Here is an 11,808-nt window from a genome sequence, read left to right as displayed (position 1 = left end):
ACAATAAACTACAAAATTACAGAATGACCAGAGAAGAAACACATGCATCTATAGGCACTAAATGAACTTCCTTCTGTCTCTGTACTCTAACGAATAGATCTACTAATCACTTCTCTCTTCTTCCTTCTTTGCAACTTCTCATCTGCTCTTCCTCTAACTTCTCTCTGTCTGGTCGAATGAATCTGAGACGGTCCTTTTTTTTTTCTACCACACAAAATTTCCCCCTCTTTTTCCAAATTTGAAAACTCACCTACCCATATTAATTTTTCTAGCTATTCTGCAATCCATTAGGGGTGGTAGGTGGGCATTTGGCTCCAAGGGTGAGACAACCACCACATTAAATTCCAACACTCCCCCTTTGTCCCAAGCCAAACAAAACAAGGATCACTGCTGATCCATATCAACTACACCAAGACACTCTCTTAGGTGTACAAAAGTTCCAATGCCTCATGACTTTATGAAAATGTCTACTAGCTGTTGTTCAGACTTACAAAATTCCATCTTAATATCCCCATTCTCCACAAACTCTCTGATGAAGTGATATTTGATCTCAATATGCTTGCTTCTACCATGGAAGACTGGATTCTTGGACAATGTAATTGATGAGATGTTGTCACAATAAATTGTGGTTTCATTCTCTTGCCTTTCATTCGAATTTGTCAAAATCCTCCTTAGCCAAATCGCTTGACATGGTACTGCATTTGCTGCTATGTATTTAGCCTCTACTGTAGATTGAGCAACAATAGGTTGCTTCTTGGATGCCCATGAAATTGCACTCAATCCCATATGAAACATGTATTTGGAAGTGCTCTTCCTATCATCTAAACTTCTAGCCTAATCACTATCTGTATAACCAACCAACTTGAAATCATCATTTGCAGTATACAAAATCCCAAATCCCTTGGTACCTTTCACATACCTTATGATCCTTTTTCCCGCTTGCCAATGGGAATCCTTTGGTGTTTTCATAAATCTAGAAATCAAACTTACTGCATGCATTAGGTCTAGTCGAGTTGTAGTCAAATACATTAAACTTCCAACCATACTCTTGTATAGTGTTGGATCCACTCTCTTGCTAGAGTGTTCCTTGCTCAACTTTAGACCTATTGCTATTGGTGTGGGGGTTGGCTTACTGTTCTACATTTTAAATCTCTCCAAGATCTTCCTTGCATATTTTTCTTGAGAGATGAAGATGTCATCATGCATTTGTTTTACTTCTATACCTAGAAAGTATTTCAAGAGACCTAGGTCTGTCATCTCAAATTCATTTTTAATGGCCTCTTTGAACTCACCAATTAGAGCCTTGTCATTACCAGTAAAAATCAAATCATCTACATACAAGAAAATAATTAACACATTTCCATTTGCTACCTTGATGTAGAGAGTAGGCTCACCATTGCTTTTGCTAAAGTCATTGCTCATTAAATATGAGTCAATCCTACTATACCATGCCCTTGGAGCTTGCTTGAGCCCATAAAGAGCTCTCTTCAATCTATATACTTTGTTCTCTTCTCCTACAACTTCATAACTAGGTGGCTGCTCCACATATACTTCTTCTTTCAATACACCATTTAGGAAGGCAAACTTCACATCCATTTGAAATACCTTCCACTTATGTCGAGCTACAATTGTTATGACAGCACACATGGTTTCCATTCTTGCAACAGGGGCATATGTCTCATCATAGTCTCTTCCATACTGCTGTTTGTAACCCTTGACTACTAGCCTTACCTTATGCCTATCAATCTTTCCTTCAGCATTACATTTGGTCTTATAGACCTATTTCACTCCAATCACTTGCTTCTTTGGAGGCAATTTAGTTAGCTCCCATGTCTCATTCCTTTCTATAGCATCTATTGCCTCCTTCATGGCCTTACATGATTTCTTCTCCTTAATAGCTTCTTCAAAATATATTGGATCACTATGAGAAAATAATGCAAAATTAACACTCTCATCATAATCTTCATACCTTTCATCTCAGTATATCTCCCTAAGAGTCTTGGTGTTTCTTGGTAGTAGGGAGGAGAGTGTGGGATCATAATCTTCATTGCTACTACTTTGCTGAACAGCTCAGTCTTCACTGTTACTCGGCACTAACACTCGATCATGCCTAGAGGAGCTTGACAATGACTGAGGTTGCTTGCCTTTTCTTCTATTAGCTCCTTCTTCTTACTATTCATTAGTATCTTCTTCACTCATAATTGGCACTTTACTAGAAGTGCTTGGTGACTCATCAATTGGTGCATACCAAGACTGATTTTCAAGAAATTCCACATCTCTTGAAAGAATCATCTTGTTGTTTAATGGGTCATACAATCTGTATACCTTTGATTCTGAGCTATACCCTATGAAGATGCACTTCACACCTTTGTCATCCAATTTTTTCCTTTTCTCTTTAGGGACATGTGCATATGCAACACATCCAAACACCCTTAGGTGTTAAACTATCCATCTTCCTCATGATCATGCTTCCATTGGAATTATGTTATTGACTTCCTTTGTAGGACACCTAATAATTAGGTAAACTATTGTTGCCATAGCCTCTCCCAAAAATTTAGTTGGGAGACCCTTCTCTTTCATCATGCTCCTTGCCATTTCAACACTGGTCCGATTCTTTCTTTTAGCCACTCCATTCTACTGTGGTGTATAGCTGGGTGTGAGCTCTTTCTTTATAACATGTTTCCTACAAAAATTTATAAAAGAATTGGAGGTATACTCCACTCCTCTATCTAATCTGAGGACCTTCATATAATGTCCACATTTTCTTTTAGCCTGGGCTTTAAATTCTACAAATTTATCAAATGCTTCAGATTTATTCTTTAAGAAATACATCCATGTCCTACGACTGAAATCATCTATGAATGTCATAAAATAAGTACTTCCCCCAATGGAATTAACTTGCATAGGACCGACTAGGTCAGTATGCACTAACTCTAATGGATATCTAGCCCTCCTAGAATTTCCAGAATTAAAGGGAAGCCTATGTTGCTTACCCAAAATACAAGCCTCACACTTGTCACATGAATTTTCTATATGTGGAAAACCTTCTACCATTCTTTTATTTGACAACTAATTTAAACCAACATAGCCTAGATGACCATACCTGAGGTGCCATAGCCGTGAGGGGTCTTCAATCACACTCCTTAGAGCTGATTGTGTGTGAGGTACAACACCAATTTGAGATGAGAAACATGTCTCTATCCTCAAGGGAAACATTTTTTTCTTTGTCATTTGAACTGTTGCAAGTAAGTTCTTGCTTCCATCCTTTTCAAGAATGACACACTTACATTCTCCATCAGCACTTTCTCACCATTTTGAATGAGCTAACCAACGCTCATCAAATTGTGCTTCATACCAGGAAAAAAATACACATTTTGTATTTCCTTCTTCACACCTTTCTTGGTGTGGACCATAATAGATCCTTTGCCCACAATTGGTAGGGTTCCATTATTACTCATTTTAATCTATGATTTGAAACTCTTGTCAATGAATGAAAACAAGTTTTCATTACCACTCATGTGGTTGCTACATCCACTATTGAGGTACCAAACCTTAGGGCTTCCTTCTTCACCAACATTACACATGATGAAGGTAGTGGCATTGTTTCCACTTCCCATGTTTACATTAGCCACATTTGCATGTCCTAACTGATCATTTTGCTTCTTCTAGCATTCACTTGCATAATGCCCATATTTATGATAGTAGTAGCATTCTACATTACTCTTATTTGAGTTCTAATTTTTCTTACCTCCTCTTGAAGTATTTTGTGAGCTACTTGCTCCATCTACCCTTCCTGAACTATCTGCTACAGTATTTCTTTATCCTCCATTACCTCGACCTCTAGCTCTGGAGTTTCTGCCTGAGCCATTTCTTCCTCTCCCCCTTCCTCTTGGATTTAACTGAGCCTTGAATGCTTGCTCTTGGGAAGAAGAAGATGCAGATCTATTGATCTTATGCTCATGGGTTTGAAGAGTACCCATCAACTCATCCATTGTCAAAATAGTGAGGTCTTTTTCCTCTTCTATGTTCATGACCAAATTGTCATATTTATGAGGTAAACTCCTCAATATCTTTTACACTATCCTCTACTCTTGATATTCTTCTCGATTTGACTTTAGTTGGTTAATCATATTGGATGTCCTTGAATTGAAGTCTGCAACTGATTCATCCTCCTTCATCTAAAGGTTCTCAAACTCCCTCCTTATATTATGTAGCTTTACTATGTGGACTTTATCAGTCCCCTTGAAGTTCATCTCAAGGATATCCCATGCTTCCTTTGCATAATTTGTTGCTGCAATCTTTGGGAATATTGTCTCTGTCATTGCTACTTCAATCAAACTTAATTCTTTAGCATCCTTCCTCCTTGACTCTTTCAAATGAGTCTTTTGTGCATTTGTGAGGGCAGCATACTGAGTTGGTTCTATCACATCATTGAACCCATTAACTAAAAACTCCCACAAATCATTTGCAACCATTATGGTTTTCATCTTCTTTTCCCATGTATCTTAGTTTTCTCCATTGAATGGTGTTGGCTACTACCATATCTTTCTTGCATCTCCTGCCATGTCAAATATCCCAAAAAATAAATTGCCCTAACTAACTTTGCCAAATAGATTTGTTGATCACTTCTCTCATCTTCCTTCTCTGTAAGTTCTAATCTGCTCTTCCTCTAACTTCTTTTTGTCTGGTCGAATGAATCTGAGACATTCCTTTTGTTTTCTACCACACAAAATTTCCCCCTCTTTTTCCAAATTTGAAAACTCACCTACCCGTATTAATTTTTTTGACTATTCTACAATCCATTAGGGGTGGTAGGTGGGCATTTGGCTCTAGGGAAAGACAACCACTACATTAAATTCCAACATAACTCATACAAAATGAGGATAATAGTTCCATAACTATCACCCATTGTTTTAATTAGTAACCATCACAACCCTAAGATTCTTGAATTATTCATTTGATTATTTCAATCTATATTGACCAAAGTAGTTTAGTATCTAGTAAAAGAGCTAGGTGGCCGTACAAACATCACTTTATTTGGGTATGGGAAGAGCAATTTGTGACACATGTCTTCCACGTTAATGCAACATACCAATTGGGTCTATTTATTAAGCCTCAATTTGTGTTGTTTTTCAGTATATCTCTCTTTTGGGTAGTTCAAAATGACAAATTTAATAGTTTTAGCAATAGCATTAGCCATTCTGTTTCATCCTTCTCATCAATTTGGTAGCCATCAAGTAAAGTCAAAATTCTTAAAAAAGAGAAGATCTAGTGTGAGGAGTGAAGGAAAGGAATGGGTGGCTCCTTCCATTAGTAGTGAATATTCATGGAAGATCAATCAATATGCTCAAGATGGATTGTAGGAGAATGAAAAAATAACTTCTCTTCCTAGTCAACTGATGAGAAGATAACAAGAATAAATTCTATAATAGCTTCCCTATGAGATGGAAAAAATAAATTGGAGAAGACTATAGGAAAAACAACAAACACAAACAACAACTTACAGGTTGCATCTATTCATTCATGGCAAGCACATAGAGATGTTGCCTTACCAAACACATGTTTCTTCAAATTGTAGCATGTTCTTGTAAATGACTAGAAGCAAAGTATGATATATTCTTCCTACCTATTCTATAACATGTGCTAGTTTGTTCACATGAAGATTACACAAGTAGGAGACGTGATGTCCCAAAATACTTTCTAGGCAATAGTTCAACAACCTATGCCCTGTCTATAAAGATCTCATTGCAATATTTAAAATAAAAATAAAAAAATATTGGGACTCCACATAGAGATTAAACAAAATAATAATAATAAAAGTAATTGCAAGAAAATTAGAACTTTTTTATATTTCCCTTATTTCATTCCACAGAACCTGAATCATATCATTCAACTTCTTCCTCAATCTTCTTCCCACTAGGAAACAAAAAAAAAAAAAAAAAAAAAATCCTTCCATCCCAGAGGTTTTGGAGATAATATATAAGTATGTAGGTAAATAGTTAAAAACTATTTTTGGTAACCACTAGACCCGTAAAGGTTTTATGTAATCCTTTAAAAAAGTGATAGAGAAATATTAAATCATTCCCTAAAACTTAATAATAACAAAACATGCCCTAAAATAAAAAAATATTAAAATGCCCCCCATAAAAAATAAGGAAACATTGTTCTTGTGCCAAGCACATGTAGTTGCTCCTACAAAATACTCTCAAGGGTAAATTTTGTCTCAAGTCCTCTTGGAGACCAACTATTGTAGATCCCCACCTTGCCTTAGAATTTTTGTTTCTGATAACCAAGTGGCTTCAGAATTTGGAAGGCCCTTCCACTTGACCAAGTGCTCTATGTGCACTTTGTGTCTTGTCCTCATGGCCTCTTTGCTATTGATGATGCACTCTATCTACAGCTTCTCTTTAGAAGGCAATTCTTAAATCTAGTCTTTTAATTCATGTGTTGTTTCTTTGGTGCCAACTTTTTCATTTGAACCTTTATACAATGTGAGATCTGAGACATTAAGTATAGGTGAAATAGCTACATCTAGAGGCAATGCCACTTTATATGCATTTTCTCTGTGCTTTTCTAGAATTTCACATGGTCCAATCTTCTTCATCATCAACTTTGTATAGCTTCCCCAAGGTAAATAATCTTTTTTCAGATGTACCATAACTAGATTCCCAACTTAGAACTACACATTCCTTCTCTTCAAGTCTTCCTTACCCTTTACCTTTAGGTTATTTTGTTGCACAGTTTTCCTTAGGTGCTCATGCATTTCCAGCATTGCCTAAGAAAACTCTTCTGAATGTCCACTTCTTTTCTCCAAACCATCCACATTCTTGAGTTCAAAAACTCCCCTTCAATGTCTCCCATAAACAACTTCAAAAGGACTCATGCTTGTGCTACAATTCACCAAGTCATTGTATGCAAACTCCACCTGAGGTATGATGGCATCCCAACTACCTCCATGTTCCCATCTCAAACATCTCAAAAGGTTTCCCAAGGATCTATTAACCACCTCAGTTTGCCCATCTATTTGAGGATGATAGGCTAAACTGAAAGACATATTTGTGCCCAACTTCTTCTATAGGGTCCTCCAAAAGTTACCCACAAACTTGTTGTCCTATCAGATACAATGCTCAATGGAAAACCATGAATATGAACTATTTCTTTAAAGAATAGTCCTACAATATAACTAGCATCATTAGTGGTTTTACATGGAATAAAGTGAGCCATTTTACTGAATCTATCAACAACCACAAATATGTTGTCATAACTTGTCTTTGTCCTTGGTAATATCATCACAAAATCCATACTCAAACACTCCCAAGGTCTGTTTAGTATGGGTAAAGGCTGATAGAGTTCAGCATTTGTTGAAACTCCCTTTTCCCTTTGACATACAAGACAACATTCCACAAACTTCCTAATGTCTATTTCCATCTTAGGCCAATAATAAAATCTTTGTACCAATTTCAATTTCTTGTTGAGTCCAAAATGGCCACTGAGAGCTCCACAATAGTTTTTTTTAATGACATTGTCCTGCATAAAACATTTGAGAATACATAGTTGGTTGCCTTTAAACAATAGTCCATCTTGCACAATGAATTCAGAAAAATTAGAATGAAAACTATCTTCCAACTTAGTGCAAACCTCATATGCTTTGCTGAAATCTCCATCTTTCACATACATTCCCTTTAATGCATCTACACCCATGCTTTGTAGTTTTACTTCTTGCACTATTAGTGCTCTACTACTAAGTGCATCAACCATCTTATTGGCTTGTCCCTTCTTATGCTTGATTGTGAAGGTATAAACTTGCAAACTTTCAACCCATTTCATGTGCCTATGGTTGAGTTTTTCCTATCCATTCAAGAAACTAAGAGCATGGTTGTCAGTATACACAGTAAGAGCATGGTTGTCAGTATACACAATAAACTCCTTAGGTAGAAAATAGTGCTTCCATTTTTTTTATGCCTACATCATGGCATAAAATTCCAAATCATAAGAAGAATATTTCTTCTTTGCCTCATTCAGCTTCTAGCTAAAAAATGCAACAGGTCTACCTTCTTGACTAAGAAGAACCCCTATTGCAAAGTCACTAGCATCACATTCTATTGTAAAAAAAATTACTAAAATTTGGTAAAATAAGAATAGGATACTTGGCTACCTTTTGTTTGAGTTCCTAAAAACTCTTATTTGCTGCATTTTTCCATTCAAACTTCATTTTACCTCCTCCTTTGATGGTGTCTAAATTTGGTGCACAAATGTTGTTGAAGTTCCTTATGAACTTCCTATAGAATGTGGCCAAACCATGAAAACTTTGAACCTCTCCAACATCCCTTGGTGTTGGCCAATTAATGATGGCCTCCACTTTAGATGGATCTATTTTCATATCTCCATAAGGTATCACAAATCCAAGATACACCAACTCTTGTTTCAAAAAGTCACACTTCTCGAAGTTTATCTTCAACTTTTGTTACTGTAACTATTGTAAAACCATCTTCAAATGTTGAAAATGCTCTTCCTTATTCCTACTATACACCAAAATTTCATCAAGATAGACAACAAAAAACTTCCCAATGAAGTCCTACAAAACTTCATTCATTAGTCACATAAATGTACTAGGAGCATTAGATAAACCAAATGGCATAACTAGCCATTCATACAACCCTTCATTAGTTTTAAAAGCCATCTTCCATTAATCCCCCTCTTATATAACAACTTGTGCCCTTCATAACAACAACTTTATGTAATCTCATTAAAATATAAAAAATTTTAAAAAAATATTGGGACTCCACATAGAGATTAAACAAAATAATATAAAAGAAGTAATTGCAAGAAAATCAGATTTTTTTATTTTTTATTTCGCTTATTTCATTCCATAGAACCTAAATCATATCATTCAACTTCTTCCTCAATCTTCTTCCCATCAGGAAACAAAAAAGAAAATTCCTTCTGTCCCAAAGGTTTTGGAGAGAATATATAAGCCCAGGTAAATAGTTAAAAACTACTTTTGACAACCATTAGACCTGTAAAGATTTTATTTAATCCTTTACAAAAGTGATAACAAAACATTAAAACATGCCCTAAAACTTAATAATAGAAAAACCTTAAAATACGCCCTAAAATAAGAAAATATTAAAATACCCCCATAAGGAAACATTGTTCTTGTGCAAAGCACATGTAGTTGCTCCTGCAACATCAACTAGAAGGAATAACGTTTGCACAGTATGCAGGATATGTGACCGTTGATGAACAAGCAGGGAGAGCACTTTTCTACTATTTTGCAGAGGCCACTGATGACCCATCTACAAAGCCTCTCCTCCTCTGGCTCAATGGAGGTATTTTCTAATTGTTCATAGATTTTTCTTGTTTGATCTCAATGAAGACATACTTATAGAAAATAGTATTAAAACTTACCGAATGTTGTAATTTGTCTGTTATCAGGACCGGGATGCTCATCTTTTGGTATGGGAGCAATGACAGAATTGGGTCCATTCCGCGTATAACCAGATGGCAAATCTCTTTCTAACAATTCATATGCATGGAACCAAGGTTTTACATATATTATCCCACGCTCCATAATTTCTTTTCCCAGATATATATATATATATATAACTGTTGGTATATGAATTTGGTATTAATTATTTATATCAATAAGTTTTTTTTTCCCACTAGAAAGGTCATGGCTGAATATCTCTTGGAGATTCATTAACTTTTGTATTTTATAGTGGCAAACACCTTGTTTTTGGAATCAGCTGCCGGGGTTGGATTTTCATACTCCAATACGGCAATGATGAGAACACTTGTATTTCAATTAATATATTATGAAACTGACTTTGTGACATGAATGTATATAGTGAAGATTTAATAAAAACAATTTTCATTAGTTATTTACTGACTAAAACATTGTTTTTCATGGGTAAATAGCTCGAGACACCTACACATTTCTTCTAAATTGGTTTGAAAGGTTTCCACAGTATAAGAACCGAGATTTCTATGTAACAGGAGAAACCTACGCTGGTATGTCAAGCAAGCAATTCTATTATATCTTTACACATAGAAAGCTCATGTTCATGTTATAAATAAACACTCACATTTGGTCATGCAGGGTTCTATGTGCCTGAATTAGCAGATACAATTCTTAAGTATAAGAATTCCCGTACATCCTTCATTAATCTCAAAGGAGTTATGGTACGGTTCCTTTCCCTTGCCCTTTTTCCTCTGAAACTGATCTGTTGTGCATGCTAATTTCATTTATCTTATTGGAAAACCCATCAAAGTAGAATAATTCTTAGAGAAGGAAAATATGGTATTATTTGGAATTCTTATTTATTTGAAAATTGTCGTTTATAGATTGGAAATGGACTTAATGAATGATGAGACAGATGATTGTGGTTACATCGACTATGCATGGACACATGTATTGATATCAGATGAAGAGTATGCAAGTCAGCGTTGTGTTTCATCTCATTTAAGCTACACACTTCCATCTAGAGTACAATCCAGTAGGATCTATAGATCCCTATAATATATATGCACTTATGATTCTAATCTTACGAGATCTTCTACTTCTGTTGTAAGTATATAAATAATGTTTTTTTCAAAGAATCTCTTGACATGGAAATGTTACAGTAGTAATGCCATCTATCAGTTTATAGATTTTAAATAAACATAGATACCATACTCTCTCTATTGTAGGATGATACTTCTAAAAGTGGATTAAATGGATTTGATCCACGTAGTTCTGATTATGTATTTACTCAACACCTCAGAAGTGCAAAGTGCTCTTCATGCAAATGTAGCACGCTTACCTTATGCATGGACTAGATGCAGGTATGACTGTTTGTATGTAATATTTTTAAAATAGACAAAGTTTTTAAGACTTCGAAGATTGTCATCTAATAATTTTTCTATCTTCTTTTCTAAATAGCGATTTATTTTCATATAACACATTTGCTACATCAATGTTTCCAATATACCGAACAATGATGGCAGCGGGATTGAGAATACTCGTCTCCAGGTATAAAATAGAAAAATAATATTATTGTAAAAAAAGTGCTTAGTTCAAGAAATATTTGATTGAAATAGCTAATCAGTGATAAATGCTTTTGGTTGTAGCGGAGATGTGGATTCAGTAGTTCCTGTGACTAGTACGAGATATTCCATTAATGCAGTAAAGCTTCCAATTGAGAAAGCATGGTATCCTTGGATGAACAGAGAGCTAGAGGTGGGGGGTTACAGTGTAATTTACAAAGGCTTGTCATTTGCAACTGTAAGAGGAGCAGGACACACCGTTCCTAGTAATCAACCTTCTAGAGCCTTGACCATGACCAAATCATTTTTGGCTGGCAAGCCTCTCCCGGCATAGTAATTCTACTTTTCTATTTTTCTATTTCAAATAACATGATTCAAATGGTTTTATAATTAATATCATAATTAGAATATGTACAATCTATTGTAAGAGGACCTCACAAAATATTATGAAATAATAATTTATATATTTATAAATTTGCATAAATTTGGTTTATTATAAGGTTAAAGTTTGAAAAGAGGCCATTCGAATATATTTCCATAAAATTATGGTACTTTTAAAAATAAATGTGTGTCAAATTTTACTGAAATAAAGATACAAATTGTTTTTACTTCTTATTATATAAGTTTTCTTAACTTAAATTATAAAAGTAAATAGATATTTAGTGTAGAGAATTATCTAAGAGAACTCTATTAATTAGTATTGCTAGATGAAAATACATTAGTTATTATCAAAATATTAGTTAAAATATAAATAAAGAATTTTCATTATTGTATTAGCTTTAC

The 11,808-nt window shown here is 34.9% G+C and overlaps 1 pseudogene; it reads left to right on the top strand.

The window, feature by feature from the left end:
- Positions 1–5,162: 5,162 nt before the first annotated feature.
- LOC149575233 (serine carboxypeptidase II-3-like) lies at positions 5,163–11,359 on the top strand (annotated as a pseudogene).
- Positions 11,360–11,808: the final 449 nt, after the last annotated feature.

The sequence above is a fragment of the Cupressus sempervirens genome, chromosome 2 (genome assembly GCF_028749045.1).
Source record: "Cupressus sempervirens isolate cs-2001-9-10 chromosome 2, ASM2874904v1, whole genome shotgun sequence".
Lineage (NCBI taxonomy): Eukaryota > Viridiplantae > Streptophyta > Pinopsida > Cupressales > Cupressaceae > Cupressus > Cupressus sempervirens.
Note: the sequence above shows the minus strand (reverse complement) of the source record. Positions and strands in the feature narration are given on the sequence as shown.